The sequence below is a fragment of the Triticum urartu genome, chromosome 5 (genome assembly GCF_003073215.2).
Source record: "Triticum urartu cultivar G1812 chromosome 5, Tu2.1, whole genome shotgun sequence".
Classification (NCBI taxonomy): Eukaryota; Viridiplantae; Streptophyta; class Magnoliopsida; order Poales; family Poaceae; genus Triticum; species Triticum urartu.
Genome location: NC_053026.1, coordinates 580,695,492 through 580,714,772, shown reverse-complemented (window position 1 = coordinate 580,714,772; position 19,281 = coordinate 580,695,492).

The window sequence follows — 19,281 nt, the reverse complement described above, 5'->3', positions numbered from 1 at the left end:
GAAGGTACCGCACCTCCGCGATCTGCACACGTTCATCTCAGTGACGTCCCACGAACTCTAGATCCAGCTGAGGTCGAGGGAGAGTTTCGTCAGCACGACGGCGTGATGACGGTGATGATGAAGTTACCGACGCAGGGCTTCCTAAGCTCTACAACGATATGATCGAGGTGGAAATCTGTGGAGAGGGGCACCACGCACGACTAAACAATCAACTTGTGTGTCTATGGGGTGCCCCCCTCCCCCGTATATAAAGGAGGGGATGAGGAGGCCGTCCGGCCCTAGAGGGCGCACCAAGGGGGGAGGAATCCTCCTCCTAGTAGGAGTAGGATTCCTCCTTTCCTAGTCCTGCTAGGAGGGGGGAGGAAGGAAAGGGGGAGGGAGAGGGAAAGAGGGGTCGTGCCCCCTCCCCTAGTCCAATTCGGACTCCCTTGGTGGGGCACCTCTTACCTGCTGCCCTCTCTCTCCCCTAAAGCCCACTAAGGGCCCAATAACTTCCTGGGGGGGTCTGGTAACCCTCCGGCACTCTGGTTTTATCTGAAACCTCCCGGAACACTTCCGGTGTCCGAACATAGCCGTCCAATATATCAATATTTATGTCTCAACCATTTCGAGACTCCTCGTCATGTCTGTGATCACATCCAGGACTCCAAATAACCTTCGGTACATCAAAACACATAAACTCATAATACCGATCGTCACCGAACGTTAAGCGTGCGGACCCTATGAGTTCGAGAACTATGTAGACATGACTGAGACTCGTCTCCGGTCAATAACCAATAGCCGAACCTGGATGCTCATATTGGTTCCTACATATTCTACGAAGATCTTTATTGGTCAAACTGCATAACAACCTACGTTGTTCCCTTTGTCATCGATATGTTACTTGCCCGAGATTCGATCGTCGGTATCTCAATACCTAGTTCAATCTCGTTACCGGCAAGTCTCTTTACTCGTTCCGTAATGCATCATCCTGCAACTAACTCATTAGTCACATTGCTTGCAAGGCTTATAGTGATGTGCATTACCGAGAGGGCCCAGAGATACCTCTCCGGCAATCGGAGTGACAAATCCTAATCTCGATCTATGCCAACTCAACAAACACCATCGGAGACACCTGTAGAGCATCTTTATAGTCACCCAGTTACGTTGTGACGTTTGATAGCACACTAAGTGTTCCTCCGGTATTCGGGAGTTGCATAATCTCATAGTCATAGGAACATGTATAAGTTATGGAGAAAGCAATAGCAATAAACTAAACGATCATAGTGCTAAGCTAACGGATGGGTCAAGTCAATCACATCATTCTCTAATGATGTCGGGGATATACCCCGCGGCGTAAACCGGCCAGAAGTATAACCCGGCCGGACTAGGCGTTTCATTGGTAAACCACCAGAGGATTGGCGGTTTACATGATTGGCGGTGTAAACCGGCCGGAAGTTAACCCGGCCGGATGTGGCGGATTATCTGAAGACCCCGCTGACACTTGGCGAGTTACTGGCGACCCGCCTTGACCTGGCGGTTTACAAGCAACCCACCTGGTTATTATGACTCACTGGTGATCCGGCAGGCGGGACAGACAGATGACAAGGCCCAAGACCCAGAAGGCCGGTTCATACTATGGTGGGCCGGTTTAGGAGGAAATGCATGAGGAATATTTACCTTACAAGGAGTTAAGACCAGGACTTGTATCCGGTTTGTATTAGAGATAGACTAGTCCTAATCCTAATAGGACTCTACACGTAACCCGCCCCTCCAACATATATAAGGAGGGGCAGGGCTCCCCAAAAGGAACAAGATTCACAAGTTCCACAAGTTGGACAAGTTAGGTTTAGACAATAGCTCTCAAGATGAGCACTCTTGTAACCGTGATCATCATCATCAATATCAATGAAGCAGGACGTAGGCTTTTACCTCCACCGTGAGGGGCCGAACCTGGGTAAAACCTCGCGTCTCTCGTCCCGCTCAACCCCTCTCAAGCTACCACATAGATGCGTTGGCCTCGCGACTAAGTCCTGACACTAAGGACATCTGCCGTGACAATTCCACGACAAATGATGTGATCTCGTTCATCAAATGACAACTCTTTGTCCATGGCTAGGAAACTTAACCATCTTCGATTAACGAGCTAGTCAAGTAGAGGCATACTAGTGACACTCTGTTTGTCTATGTATTCACACGTGTACTAAGTTTTCTATTAATACAATTCTAGCATGAATAATAAGCATTTATCATGATATAAGGAAATATAAATAACAAATTTATTATTGCCTCTAGGGCATATTTCCTCCAGTCTCCCACTTGCACTAGAGTCAATAATCTAGATTACATTGCAATGATTCTAACACCTATGGAGTCTTGGTGCTGATCATGTTTTTCTCGTGAGAGAGGCTTAGTCAACGGGTCTGCAACATTTAGATCCGTATGTATCTTGCAAATCTCTATGTCTCCCTCCTTGACTTGATCGCGGATGGAATCGAAGCATCTCTTGATGTGCTTGGTTCTCTTGTGAAATATGGATTCGTTTGCCAAGGCAATTGCACTAGTATTGTCACAAAAGATTTTCATTGGACCCGATGCACTTGGTATGACACCTAGATCGGATATGAACTCCTTCATCCAGACTCCTTCATTTGCTGCTTCCGAAGCAGCTATGTACTCTGCTTCACAAGTCGATCCCGCCACGATTCTCTGCTTGGAACTGCACAAACTGACAGCTCCACCATTCAATAAAAATACGTATCTGGTTTGTGGTCGGGCATTGAGTCTGACTCAACTTCACACTTTGTAACACAGGCAAGAACCCTTTCTTTGCTTGATTCATTTTGAACTTCTTCAATTTTTATCAAGGTATGTGCTTTGTAAAAGTCCAATTAAGCGTCTTGATCTATCTCTATAGATCTTGATGCCCAATATATAAGCAGCTTCACCGAGGTCTTTCATTGAAAAATTCTTATTCAAGTATCCTTTTATGCTATTCATAAATTCAGTATCATTTCCGATCAACAATATGTCATCCACATATAATATCAGAAATGCTATAGAGCTCCCACTCACTTTCTTGTAAATACATTGAAAGCACAAGTGCTCCCTAGGTGGTTTTGATAATTGATGACAACATATCTCTTGTTGGACTAACATTTCGATCTAGCATGTTTCAGATAAGTTCAACAATGGAGTGGCATGGACTAAAGGTTGTGGGAACTCCTTCAAGATGCTAAGGACAAAGGATTGGCTAAAGCTTCAAGCTCAAGACTCATCATTTTACATTTTAGTGATCCAAGATCACATTGAGTCTTTAGGAAAAGCCAATACTATCAAGGAGGGATGAGGTGTTGCTTAATGAGCCTCTTGCTTCATGTGCTTAGTGATATGCTCCAAAACCCTCAGCTACTTTCCCACTTCCACATATGACCTAAACCCTAAGCCAAACTCGGTCCTACCGATTCTTCCTATCCGGCGCCACCGAGTTTCACTTGTCATAAGCCACTGCCAAACCCTAATCAGTTCGGTCTCACCGATGGGATCTCGGTCTCACCGAGATGGGCTTGCAAACTCTCTGTTACCCATTGAAATATTCTCGGTCCCACCGAGATATGCAATCGGTTCCACCGAGTTTTGCTTGGCCAAATCTCAGTCTCACTTATTACCCAAATCGGTCCCACCGAGTTTGAGTAATCGGTCAAACCGAGTTTTGGATTTACCCTAACCCTAGCACATCGGTCCCACCGAGTTGATCCAGTCGGTCCCACCGAAATCTCTAACGGTCACTAGGTTTACCTTTTTGGTCCGACCGAGTTTGTTGATTCGGTCCCATCGAGATTGGAAAACTGTGTGTAACGGTTGGATTTTGTGTGGAGGCTATATATACCCCTCCACCTCCTCTTCATTCAAGGAGAGAGCCATCAGAACGCATACACCATTCCAACTCATATGTTCTGAGAGAGAACCACCTACTCATGTGTTGAGACCAAGATATTCCCTTCCTACCATATGAATCTTGATCTCTAGCCTTCCCAAGTTGCTTTCCACTCAAATCTTCTTTCCACCAAATCCAAATCCTATAAGAGAAAGTTGAGTGTTGGGGAGACTATCATTTGAAGCACAAGAGCAAGGAGTTCATTACCTACACACCATTTGTTACTTCTTGGAGAGTGGTGTCTCCTAGATTGGCTAGGTGTCACTTGGGAGCCTCCGACAAGATTGTGGAGTTGAACCAAGGAGTTTGTAAGGGCAAGGAGATCGCCTACTTCGTGAAGATCTACCGCTAGTGAGGCAAGTCCTGTGTGGGCGATGGCCATGGTGGGATAGACAAGGTTGCTTCTTTGTGGACCCTTTGTGGGTGGTTGCTTCTTCGTGGACCCTTCGTGGGTGGAGCCCTGTGTGGACTCTCGCAACCGTTACCCTTTGTGGGTGGAGCCCTGTGTGGACTCGCGCAACCGTTACCCTTTGTGGGTTGAAGTCTCCATCAACGTGGATGTAGGATAGCACCACCTATCCGAACCACGGGAAAAACATCCGTGTCTCAAATTGCGTTTGATCTCTCCAAACCCTTCCCTTTACATTCTTGCAAGTTGCATGCTTTACATTCCGCTGCTCATATACTCTTTGCATGCTTGCTTGATATGTATTGTGTGTGTTGAAATTGTGCCTAAACTCCACTTAAACCAAAAAGCTTAAAAATTGCAACTTTAGCATTAAGTGTCTAATCCCCCCCTCTAGACACATCTACTTCTAGATCCTACAAGTGGTATCAGAGCATTGGTCTCCATTGCCTTGGTTTAATCACCATTGGAGGAAGATGGATGTGTCTACTCTAGGGAGTCTTAGACATAGAGTGCCTATTCTTGATGGAAAGTACTTTCATGAGTGGAAAAATGAGATGCTTGTAATCTTCAATCAATATCGTTTGAACAAGTATATTGCTAGCCCTTGTGCACTTCATATTGATCCTTTGCATCCTACCCTAGATGAAGATATTGACATGATTCGCAATCTTAGAACTATTGAGCTCATCATTAGAGGATTGCCCAAAAACTTGATTGCTAGTTTGCCTACTCAAAATTATGCCTATACTATATGGAAATTTCTTGAGGAACGATTTCCCGATCATTCCTTGAAAACTTTGGATGAAATTTTCCATAAATCTATTGCCTTGAGTAAGATGAATTCTAGTGATCCTAGTTTTGGTAAATGTCTATTTGAACTTACCAACCTTAAGCATGCTAAAGGAGATGTTGGAATCATTAATGATGTCATATTAAAAGCTATAAGAATTGATAAAAGTGACCACTTTGATGATCATTTATCTAATGAATTACCCTCTCTAGGAAATGATGAGTCACAAGATCATGATGAACATGAATATTATGATGATGATGATAGTGACTTCGATCTTGATGATGCAATGAGACATTTTGGTCTTATGGCAAATCTTCGGGGATATGAATCAGGAGGAAAGGAATGGGTTCTTGATAGTGGATGTACTGATCATATGACCGGAGATGAAGAGATGTTTCGTGAGCTTGCTGAAAATGACGGCCCTTGAAAATATGTCACCTTTGGTGATAATTCAAAGGGTAAAGTGGTTGGCCTTGGTAAGGTGGCCATCTCACATGATAGTTCCATTCAAAATGTCATGCTCGTTGAATCTCTTGGCTACAACTTACTTTCAGTATCTAGACTTGCTGATTTCGGTTTGAATGTCCTATTTACTGAGGTAGATTGCCAAGTATTTCATCGAGACAATCATAAAATGGTCTTTACGGGTATGCGTAGAGGTGATCTTTACATTGTCGATTTCTCTAAAAAGGCACAACCTAAAACTTGCTTTGTTGCTAAATCCTCAAAAGGTTGGTTGTGGCATAGACGACTAGGTCACGTTGGCATGAGAAACCTTGACAAGCTTATTAAAGGAAATCATATCCTTGGAGTCAACGATGTCATATTTGATAAGGATAGACTTTGCAGTGCTTGTCAAGCAGGTAAACAGGTTGGAGGAAGACATCCCGTGAAGAACATCATGACCAAAAGGAGGCCACTCGAGCTACTTCACATGGATCTTTTTGGTCCCAACGCCTACAAGAGTCTCAGTGGAAATTCCTTTGGTCTAGTTATAGTTGATGATTTTTCAAGATTTACGTGGGTGTTCTTTCTTAATGACAAGTCGCAGGTCCAGAAGATCTTCAGAAACTTCGCTAGGAAGGCCCAAAATCAGTTTGATGTGAAGATCAAGAAGGTTCGGAGTGACAACGGAACGGAGTTCAAGAACGCAAATGTGGACACCTTTCTTGACGAAGAAGGGATTTCACACGAGTTCTCGGCTACGTACACACCTCAACAAAATGGAGTTGTTGAGAGGAAGAACCGGACGCTCATCGAAATGGCAAGAATGATGCTTGATGAATACAAGACGCCAAAGCACTTTTGGGCAGAAGCGGTTGAGACAGCTTGTCACGCAACAAATCGCTTATATCTTCACAAGCTACTCGGCAAGAGGGCATACAAGCTTCTCACCGGTAACAAACCCCAAGTTGGATACTTTCGAGTATTCAGCTCAAAGTGCTACATTCTTGATAAGCATCATCGTTCAAAGTTTGCTCCTAAATCTCATGAAGGTTTTCTACTTGGTTATGGCTCAAACTCTCACACTTACCGTGTCTACAACAATTTCACCCGAAAGGTTGAAGATATGGTAGATGTGAAGTTTGATGAATCTAATGGCTCGCAAGTAGAGCAATTGCCAATTGATGTAGGAGACAAAGACCCTTCAGAAGCAATTCAAGACTTGTCCATTGGCAAAATTCGTCCAACGGAGGTGAAGGAGAGTACTTCATCCGTCCAAGTGGAGGCTTCTATTTCACGACAAGGTGAACCAAGAATCGACATGGAAGCATCCACAAGTGGGACACACCAAGATGAAGAAAACGAGGAAGTACGTCAAGATGAACATCAACAACCTCCTTCTCCACCACGACAAGAGAACGACGACGTCAACAATGAAGAAGGCCAAGAAGAAGAACAAGATGAAGAAGATATTCAACAAAGACCCAAGCAAAAGCTCTCACAAGTTCGAGCAAGAATTGCCAAAGATCATCCCGTCGAGCAAATCCTCAATGATATACAAACCGGGAGAATCACTCGCTCAAAAACTCGTTTAGCTAACTTTTGTGAAAACTATTCATTCATCTCTAGCATTGAACCTATGAAGGTTGAAGAAGCATTGGAAGATCCGGATTGGATAAACGCTATGCATGAAGAGCTACATAATTTTGAGAGAAACCAAGTTTGGACATTGGTCGAGAAGCCCGACAACAACCACAACATCATTGGTACCAAATGGGTGTTCCGCAACAAGCAAGATGAAGATGGACAAGTGGTTCGCAACAAAGCACGTCTCGTCGCCCAAGGGTACACACAAGTCGAAGGTATGGACTATGGTGAGACGTATGCTCCCGTTGCTAGACTTGAGTCCATTCACATCTTACTTGCCTATGCTAATCACCATAATATCACCTTGTACCAAATGGACATTAAAAGTGCTTTTCTAAATGGTGAAATAGAGGAGGAAGTTTATGTCAAACAACCTCCCGGCTTTATCAATCCTAAGAAACCAAATCATGTTTACAAACTTCACAAAGCTCTTTATGGTCTTAAACAAGCTCCTAGAGCATGGCATAAATGCTTGACCAAGTTCCTTACTACAAGTGGTTTTGAAATTGGTAAAATTGATTCTACTCTTTTTACTAAAAGGGTTAATGGAGAACTATTTGTATGCCAAATTTATGTTGATGATATCATATTTGGTTCAACTAACCCTCTCTTTAGTGAAAAGTTTGGAAAGCTAATGTCAGAGAAGTTTGAGATGTCTATGATGAGTGAACTCAAATTCTTTCTCGGGTTGCAAATCAAGCAAACTAAGGAAGGTACATTTGTCTCTCAAACAAAGTACACCAAGGACTTATTCAAGAAGTTCAATATGCAAGAATGCAAAGGTATGTCTACACCCATGCCTACTAGTGGACATAATGATTTAACCAAAGATGGTGAACCGGTTGATCAAAAGGTTTATCGCTCTATGATTGGTTCATTGTTATACCTATGTGCTTCACGTCCCGATATTATGCTAAGTGTGTGCATGTGTGCACGATATCAAGCTACTCCTAAAGATTGTCATCTTAAGGCTGTGAAAAGGATAGTGAGATATTTAATCCATACACCAAATTTTGGCATTTGGTATCCTAAGAGGTCTTCTTTTGATCTTGTTGGCTATTCTGACTCGGATTATGCCGGAGACAAGGTTGATAGAAAGTCCACTTCGGGTACTTGTCAATTTCTTGGTAGATCTCTTGTGTCTTGGTCTTCCAAGAAACAAAACTCGGTATCCTTATCCACCGCCGAAGCGGAATACATTGCCGCTGGTTCATGTTGTGCTCAGTTACTTTGGATGACCCAAACTCTTAAAGATTATGGGATTTATGTGAAACATGTTCCACTGCTTTGTGACAATGAAAGTGCTATCAAAATTGGTCATAATCCTGTACAACATTCTCGAACTAAGCATATTGAAGTTCGTCATCATTTCATTCGAGATCATGTTGCTAAGGGTGACATCAATCTTAAGCATGTTCGCACCGACAAGCAATTAGCGGATATATTCACTAAACCACTTGATGAGAAAGTGTTTTGCAGGTTGAGAGGAGAATTGAACATCATTGATGCTTCGAACTTGGAGTAGAAACTCCATTGGATACATGCAAGACATGAGCTTATGACTAATCCATGATATATCTCTTATGATAACTATCTTATGTCTTGGATATATTTGCACCTTGCATGTTGCCTAACCCATGTAGGTGCTTGGTTGAATCTAATTCCATGAGATTGCGACTCACTCACATCCTGAGCAATCTCTACAAGACCAAGACTCTACACAATAGTGGTTGAAGACAAGGAAGCACAAAACCATTCAAACATATCCTTTGACAAATTCTATGTTAAGCTTCATGATTGTCATTTTTGGATACACAAGTGCTCTTCCTTGCAAGAACTAACCCATGTAGGTAGATGAACTCAAACTCCAAGTGGTGCTCCCAACTCTTGATGAGCTACATCAACCTTGAGCACCCACACAAGTTCAACTACATGAGCAAGAACCACACCACCACCCAAGGTATGTTATTCCATCTTAGAGAAGCTTTACTCCAAGACATGAGTCAAAGCAACTTAACAAGGTGAGAATACATCAAGATGCTTAAATGAAAAATGGTAACCCCATTTTGAGCTTAAAACGATGAGTATGACCTACGATCAAGTGTCCTCACTTGACTCCTAAGTCAATATACTCTAACATAGGTGACTATGTCACCGGCCAATTCTAGATGAAGTTCTCTTGTGTTCTTTTCTGAGTTATTGCATTTGTCCCTTGCATATTTGTTTCCTTCTTTTTCAAACAAAAAAAACTTCATCTAGAAACTTTCACTCTTTTCTTTTTGATTTTTGTTCTGCATATTTCTGCATCAAATTCCTTGCAAATCTTTCAGCTAATTCATTGCAAATCTTTGTGAGATCTTACTTGACTAGTGAGCTGAGGTGACAAGTGTTTTTCTCTGTGATGAACTCGGTTTCACCGAATTGCCATTTTCGGTCCAACCGAATCCCTTCGGTACTACCAAAACATGCCACTCGGTGCCACCGATTTCGCAACAGGAAAAACAATTTGCCACATATTCTATATTTCTTCTGATCCAGCTCCACTCAATGAATCTTGTCCTCTACAAGCATCACAGTTTTATTCCCTGCTTTGTACTGAATCTCAAGGACCAAACCTATTCGACGGATTCCAGGAAAAACCTTCTTGGAAATTGATGTCAAAGGGGGAGAGAGAGATCACATCAAAGCTTATCATCAGGGAGAGAGAGATCACATCAAAAGCTTATCACCTACAAAGGAGAGAAAGTACTAAGGGGGAGAGAATACTCAAGGATCCCATATATTAAGGGGGAGAAAGAAATCTCCAAGGGGGAGAGAATACTCAAGGATCCCAGATGCTTGATGTTCAAGAGGAGAGATGCCACATGTCTTTTTGGGGGAAAGACATGTTCATATGAACTCATTTGAATTAAGTTCTATTCATATCTTTCAGCTCTGATTTTCTGTTTCCTATCTTCTCCCAATATCCCATAAGATTCAGGGGGAGCAAGGCACTTAAGGGAAAGAAATCAGTCAAATTCATTGCATATCTTTATTCTTGGGGACATGTTGAATTCAATGTGGTACCTTGTACTCACTCTCTACATGTCATCCCAGTCTTGGTATTCTTGTGGTTTCTTTTGTTTGCTCTGGCTAGTGGACGTACCTGTGTTATCTAACCTTGTTTGTGCAGGTTCATTCCATCCTAAGCCAACTCAAGACCACAAGGTAAGTATATGCATCAAAATCATGAGTATGAGGAGTTCTTGCTTATGTACATACTGTTTGCAAGAAGGACTCATGAGCATGAAGGTATTTTCCTTGATAATCTTTTGCTCTGATGCATATGGCCAAGATGCATGTAACACATTGCCTACTCTGTCATGGTTATGCTCTCACATGTCTCTATATTTCATATTTACATGAGTGCATACATGTAGGGGGAGCCTATGCTTATTACATGTCCTTCCAAAGCTTTACTTGCTGTTCTTTATATCTTTATCTAAAGCTTTGATGTATGTTGCCATCAATTACCAAAAAGGGGGAGATTGAAAGCACAAGTGCTCCCTAGGTGGTTTTGATAATTGATGACAACATATCTCTTGTTGGACTAACATTTCGATCTAGCATGTTTCAGATAAGTTCAACAATGGAGTGGCATGGACTAAAGGTTGTGGGAACTCCTTCAAGATGCTAAGGACAAAGGATTGGCTAAAGCTTCAAGCTCAAGACTCATCATTTTACATTTTAGTGATCCAAGATCACATTGAGTCTTTAGGAAAAGCCAATACTATCAAGGAGGGATGAGGTGTTGCTTAATGAGCCTCTTGCTTCATGTGCTTAGTGATATGCTCCAAAACCCTCAGCTACTTTCCCACTTCCACATATGACCTAAACCCTAAGCCAAACTCGGTCCTACCGATTCTTCCTATCCGGCGCCACCGAGTTTCACTTGTCATAAGCCACTGCCAAACCCTAATCAGTTCGGTCTCACCGATGGGATCTCGGTCTCACCGAGATGGGCTTGCAAACTCTCTGTTACCCATTGCAATATTCTCGGTCCCACCAAGATATGCAATCGGTTCCACCGAGTTTTGCTTGGAAAAATCTCAGTCTCACTTATTACCCAAATCGGTCCCACCGAGTTTGAGTAATCGGTCAAACCGAGTTTTGGATTTACCCTAACCCTAGCACATCGGTCCCACCGAGTTGATCCAGTCGGTCCCACCGAAATCTCTAACGGTCACTAAGTTTACCTTTTCGGTCCGACCGAGTTTGTTGATTCGGTCCCACCGAGATTGGAAAACTGTGTGTACGGTTGGATTTTGTGTGGAGGCTATATATACCCCTCCACCTCCTCTTCATTCGAGGAGAGAGCCATCAGAACGCATACACCATTCCAACTCATATGTTCTGAGAGAGAACCACCTACTCATGTGTTGAGACCAAGATATTCCATTCCTACCATATGAATCTTGATCTCTAGCCCTCCCAAGTTGCTTTCCACTCAAATCTTCTTTCCACCAAATCCAAATCCTATGAGAGAAAGTTGAGTGTCGGGGAGACTATCATTTGAAGCACAAGAGCAAGGAGTTCATTACCTACACACCATTTGTTACTTCTTGGAGAGTGGTGTCTCCTAGATTGGCTAGGTGTCACTTGGGAGCCTCCGACAAGATTGTGGAGTTGAACCAAGGAGTTTGTAAGGGCAAGGAGATCGCCTACTTCGTGAAGATCTACCGCTAGTGAGGCAAGTCCTGTGTGGGCGATGGCCATGGTGGGATAGACAAGGTTGCTTCTTCGTGGACCCTTTGTGGGTGGTTGCTTCTTTGTGGACCCTTTGTGGGTGGAGCCCTTTGTGGACTCGCGCAACCGTTACCCTTTGTGGGTGGTTGCTTCTTCGTGGACCCTTTGTGGGTGGAGCCCTTTGTGGACTCGCGCAATTGTTACCCTTTGTGGGTGGAGCCCTTTGTGGACTCGCGCAACCGTTACCCTTTGTGGGTTGAAGTCTCCATCAACGTGGATGTAGGATAGCACCACCTATCCGAACCACGGGAAAAACATCCGTGTCTCCAATTGCGTTTGAATTCTCCAAACCCTTCTCCTTACATTCTTGCAAGTTGCATGCTTTACTTTCCGCTGCTCATATACTCTTTGCATGCTTGCTTGATATGTATTGTGTGTGTTGAAATTGTGCCTAAACTCCACTTAAACCGAAAAAGCTTAAAAATTGCAACTTTAGCATTAAGTGTCTAATCCCCCCCCTCTAGACACATCTACTTCTAGATCCTACATACATGCTCTCCAAAAGTATGTATAAAACCATATGCTTTGATCACACTATCAAAGCGTATATTCCAACTCCGAGAGGCTTGCACTAGTCCATAAATGGATCGCTGGAGCGTGCACACTTTGTCTTCAGATCGACAAAACCTTTTGGTTGCATCATATACAACTCTACTTTAAGATATCCATTAAGGAATGCAGTTTTGAGACACATTTGCCAAATTTCATAATCATAAAATGCGGCAATAGCTAACATGATTCGGACGGAATTAAGCATCACTATGGGTGAGAAGGTCTCATCGTAGTCAACTCCTTGAACTTGTCAAAAACCTTTTGCAACAAGTCGAGCTTTGTAGACAGTAACATTATGGTCAGCGTCAGTCTTCTTCTTGAAGATCCATTTATTCTCTATGGCTTGCCGATCATCGGGCAAGTCAACCAAAGTCCACACTTTGTTCTCATACATGGATCCCATCTCAGATTTCATGGCCTCAAGCATTTTGCGGAATCTGGCCTCATCTTCGCTTCCTCATAGTTCGTAAGTTCATCATGGTCGAGTAACATGACTTCTAGAACAGGATTACCGTACCACCCTGGTGCAGATCTTACTCTGGTTGACCTACGAGGTTCGGTAGTAACTTGATCTGAAGTTTCATGATCATCATCATTAGCTTCCTCACTTACCGGTGTAGGAATCACTGGAACTGATTTCTGTGATGAACTACTTTCTAATTTCGGAGAAGGTACAACTACCTCGTGAAGTTCTACTTTCCTCACACTCACTTCTTTCGAGAGAAACTCCTTCTCTACAAAGGATCCATTCTCAGCAATGAATATCTTGCCTTCGGATCTGTGATAGAAGGTGTACCCAACAGTCTCCTTTGGGTATCCTATGAAGACACATTTCTCCGATTTGGGTTCGAGCTTATCAGGTTGAAGCTTTTTCACATAAGCATCGCAGCCCAAACTTTAAGAAATGATAGCTTAGGTTTCTTGCCAAACCATAGTTCATATGGTGTCGTCTCAGCAGATTTAGATGGTGCCCTGTTTAACGTGAATGCAACCGTCTCTAAAGCATAACCCCAAAACGATAGCGGTAAATCAGTAAGAGACATCATAGATCGCACCATATCCAATAAAGTGGGATTACGACGTTCAGACACACCATTACGTTGTGGTGTTCTGGGTGGCGTGAGTTGCGAAACTATTCCGCATTGTTTCAAATGTAGACCAAACTCATTACTCAAATATTCTCCTCCATGATAAGATCGTAGAAACGTTATTTTCTTGTTATGATGATTTTCCATTTCACTCTGAAATTCTTTAAACTTTTCAAATGTTCCTGACTTATGTTTCATCAAGTAGATATGCCCATATCTGCTCAAATCATCTGTGAAGGTAAGAAAATAATGATACCCACCGCAAGCATCAACACTCATCGGACCGCATACATCAGCATGTATTTATTTACAATAAGTCAGTTGCTCGCTCCATTGTTCCGGAGAACGGAGTCTTAGTCATCTTGCCCATGAGGCATGGTTCGCAAGCATCAAGTGATTCATAATCAAGTGATTCCAAAAGCCCATCAGCATGGAGTTTCTTCATGCGCTTTACACCAATATGACCTAAATGGCAGTGCCACAAATAAGTTGCACTATCATTATTAAACTTATATCTTTTGGCTTAGGTCCAGGCTTAGGCTTCTTCACTTGAGCAGCAACTTGCTTGTTGTTCTTCTTGAAGTTTCCCTTCTTCCCTTTACCCTTTTTCTTGAAACTGGTGGTCTTGTTGACCATCAACACTTGATGCTCCTTCTTGATTTCTACCTTTGCAGCCTTTAGCATTGCGAAGAGCTCGGGAATTGTCTTATCCATCCCTTGCATATTATAGTTCATCACGAAGCTCTTGTAGCTTGGTGACAGTGATTGAAGACCTCTGTCAATGACACTATCACCAGGAAGATTAACTCCTAGCTGAGTCAAGTGGTTGTGGTACCCAGACATTCTGAGTATATGTTCACTGGCAGAACTATTCTCCTCCATTTTGCAGCTGTAGAACTTATTGGAGACTTCATATCTCTCAATCTGGGCATTTGCTTGAAATATTAACTTCAACTCCTGGAACATCTCATATGCTCCATGACGTTCAAAACGTCGTTGAAGTCCCGGTTCTAAGCCGTAAAACATGGCACACTGAACTATCAAGTAGTCATCAGCTTTGCTCTGCCAGACGTTCATAACATCTGGTGTTGCTCCTGCAGCGGGTTTGTCACCTAGCGGTGCTTCCAGGACGTAATTCTTCTGTGCAGCAATGAGGATAATCCTCAAGTTACGGACCCAGTCCGTGTAATTGCTACCATCATCTTTCAACTTAGCTTTCTCTAAGAACGCTATATACCCACGCCCACAACTCCTTTGTGTTCTACTCGTGCATATAACATCTACGCATAGACCTAGCTCTGATGCCACTGTTGAGGAACGTAGTAATTTCAAAATTTTCCTACGCACACGCAAGATCCATATAGGTGATGCATAGCAATGAGAGAGGAGAGTGTTGTCCACGTACCCTCATAGACCGTAAGCGGAAGCGTTATGACAACGCGGTTGATGTAGTCGTACATCTTCACGATCCGACCGATCCTAGCACCGAAGGTACCGCACCTCCGCGGTCTGCACATGTTTAGCTCGGTGACGTCCCACGGACTCTAGATCCAGCTGAGGTCGAGGGAGAGTTTCGTCAGCATGACGACGTGATGATGGTGATGATGAAGTTACCGACGCAGGGCTTTGCTAAGCTCTACAACGCTATGACTGAGGTGGAAATCTGTGGAGGGGGGCACCGCACACGGCTAAACAATCAACTTGTGTGTCTATGGGGTGCCCTCTGCCCCGTATATAAAGGTGGGGAGGAGGAGGCCGGCCGGCCCTAGAGGGCGCGCCAAGGGGGGAGGAATCCTCCTCCTAGTAGGAGTAGGATTCCTCCTTTCATAGTCCTACTAGGAGGGGAAGGAAGGAGAGGGGGAGGGAGAGGGAAAGAGGGGCCGCGCCCCCCTCCCCTAGTCCAATTCGGACTCCCTTGGGGGGCACCTCTTGGCTGTTGCCCCCCTCTCCCCTAAAGCCCACTAAGGGCCCAATAACTTCCGGGGGGGGTCTAGTAACCCTCCGGCACTCCGGTTTTATCCGAAACCTCCCGAAACACTTACGGTGTCCGAACATAGCCGTCCAATATATCAATCTTTATGTCTCGACCATTTTGAGACTCCTCGTCATGTCCATGATCACATCCGAGACTTCGAACTACCTTCGGTACATCAAAACACATAAACTCATAATACCGATCGTCACCGAACGTTAAGCGTGCGGGCCCTACGGGTTCGAGAACTATGTAGACATGACCGAGACTCGTCTCTGGTCAATAACCAATAGCGAAACTTGGATGTTCATATTGGTTCCTACATATTCTACGAAGATCTTTATCGGTCAAACCGCATAACAACATACGTTGTTCCCTTTGTCATCGGTATGTTACTTGCCCGAGATTCGATCGTCGGTATCTCAATACCTAGTTCAATCTCGTTACTGGCAAGTCTCTTTACTCGTTCCGTAATGCATCATCCCGCAACTAACTCATTAGTCACATTGCTTGCAAGGCTTATAGTGATGTGCATTACCGAGAGGGCCCAGAGATACCTCTCCGACAATCGGAGTGACAAATCCTAATCTCGATCTATGCCAACTCAATAAACACCGTCGGAGACACCTGTAGAGCATATTTATAGTCATCCAGTTACATTGTGATGTTTGATAGCACACTAACTGTTCCTCTGATATTTGGGAGTTACATAATCTCATAGTCATAGGAACATGTATAAGTTGTGGGGAAAGCAATAGCAATAAACTAAACGATCATAGTGCTAAGCTAACGGATGGGTCAAGTCAATCACATCATTCTCTAATGATGTGATCTTGTTCATCAAATGACGACTCTTTGTCCATGGCTAGGAAACTTAACCATCTTCGATTAACGAGCTAGTCAGGTAGAGGCATACTAGTGACACTCTGTTTGTCTATGTATTCACACATGTACTAAGTTTCCGGTTAATACAATTCTAGCATGAATAATGAACATTTATAATGATATAAGGAAATACAAATAACAACTTTATTATTGCATCTAGGGCATATTTCCTTCAATTCCTAGTTTGCATGGTAGATTTTTGTTTTGTTTTGCTCTTGCATTGCATATCACGTGCCCAAACGCTACAATGGTATGTATTGTTGTTATGGAAACATTTTTCATTAGGGTTACCTTAGCAATATAGTTAATATGAGTTGGCGAGGATGTGTTCGGCGACCTTATAGCGAAGGTCATCGTACACCAACAAAGCGACATAATGATGCTTTTAAAATAGGTTAAATTGCCTTGATGGAGCGCGGCCTACGTCCTATGATGAAGGTTGTCGAGAGTGGTGCTCGACACATTAGACACTTAGGGTGTTAGCACTTTCGAAGTCCCATGACTCCCAGTAGTCACTCAAAGTGGTGCCTAGCGCACATAACACTTTGAGTGTTGTCTCGCGACTCCTGGCTAGCCTGAGCCATTTGGGGTCCCTCGGACTTTGATTCCCAGCCTCCGGTCGAGCCTAAGCTATATGGAGGGGAAGAGTGACCCTCCTCTTAAGTTTACTCAAGTAGGGAGTGAATAATTTCCATGCCCGCGGGGGCCTTATATATTCTAGGAGTCCTTGCCAAATAATTGAGGCTATCCTTGAAAAGAGGAGGGCAAGCGTAAAACTAGGTAATATTCAGTCCCTTGGTCCATGTGCCTCTAATTGGGCTAGGAGAGGGGTTGTGGCCCAATAGGGGGATTCCCTCCATCACACGAATGCCTTTTTGCTCATGAAAACATGTTTTGAAGCTTATGCTCCTAGGCCATTCTTATCTAGCCACTCATTCTAGTTAGAAAGTTTTATCCCACACTCTAGTTATCCTTTGACTCGTTGACCATAAAGATTTGTATAGACTGGGTGACTTGCTTGGACCTGTATAGATCGGGTGACTTGCTTGGACATATAAGGGCTTGCTTGGACTTTTCTTGATCGTCTATATGACATCTGGTAGGATTTTGATTATTCCTTCAACAATATATTAGACCAAAATGATATGAGATGACTAGCATAAAAATATACCACCGAATTTGTATTGAAAGTCTCTAATGGTATATTTTACGGCATATGTATCCTACTATCAAAAGAGCCTATATGTTGCAACGGGAGAACAAAATCCTCATATGCGCCAAATGACTCATTCGTGTTGCCACAACCTGTCATTGCCTCACATCCCCCCGGAGGCTCAGACCAGCGCCACCGCCTAAGTTAGGCATCCTTGTCCTCATGGGGGGTTGGGGACGACGACCTGGAGTCGGGATATTGCCCAAAACTCAAGAGTAAAGATCATCGCACTCCCTAGCGCAAAAGCAATGGAAGAAAAGCTCATCAATCTCCCCTTAGCCCAATAAGCCCCACATCAAGTATCCTGAACACGAAGAAACAATTGTGCTTTCAGCAAAGCATCTTTGCAAAACGGTTATGAAGTGTATGAATTGTTCAGTTGGCGACTTTTTTATTAATCAATGACACATCACATCCTAGCCATCTTTGTAAAATGGCTAAGAAATGTATAAACTTCAGTTCATGGCTTTTAACATATTGATCACAATCTATGTGCAAACATTTATTTAATCATTACAAACCAGACATGTAGGAACAAAGAAACTTGAAGATCATCCATGTTGGTCAAAGCCACAAATGTGAGCACAACCTCCTTGTTGATGAGTATAAAAATAAGAATAACCCACTGATGTTGTGTTGGCCGAAACATTTTATTTGTAATCCAACAGGCTAACAGATAAGGTACACGACAATATTAAAAAAATGTATTTCCTTTTACTTGAAGCACCCTGCAGCTCTTGTACATGTTAGAAAATACCTACATGTATGTGCCACGATAATAAAGTTGTAGAATGGCGTGCATACAATTTAGAAATTATAGAATGTGCATTTGATTTCGGCAAAATCACTAACTACTCTATATTACAAATCAAGTAATTCTTAGATGACCAAGGATAAAAGGGGAAGATAGTAGTACATATCACCTATGACAGAGAAAAATGATGACCTTTTATATACAACTCTGGCAAGCACTGAATCTCCATTAATATAGACAACCAATTGTCTAAAAACATAAAGGAAACAAAAAGAAAAATCAGAAGGTTGCTTTCAGATAAAGCAATTGGTATCAGTGGCGGAGCTAGCCACCAGAAAATGGGTATACATATTTCCCCCAAAATAAAAAATCTACTAGCTTTTTAATTTTTTGGGGGCATATGTATATTATACGTTGGTAGTCAACGTTTTTGCAAAAATAGTGGGTGTACATTTGTACACCCAAAAATACATGTAGCTCCGCCCATGATTGGTATAGAAGCTTATGGTTGTCATGTGTTTTCAGATGGGCCTGCCAATGGATATGGTGCTTCTAGCAATGGTAAGACATTTTTCATTTGTTTTTTCCCCTTCGGTATCTTGATCATACTTTAATGTGATCTTTTATGATTCTCAATCTTCATAGGAAGGGGTTCATGACATAAAATCAATTTATCGCGGTTCTTGTAGAGGATGTTTTGTCAGTGACACTCAAATCCTTTCTTCATCGGATTTTTGAACTCTGTATAGCTTCCTAGCAAACAAATCACCCAGATTCTCATATTGAGAAACCATCTTCAGGTATGATTAGCTATAATGACAAA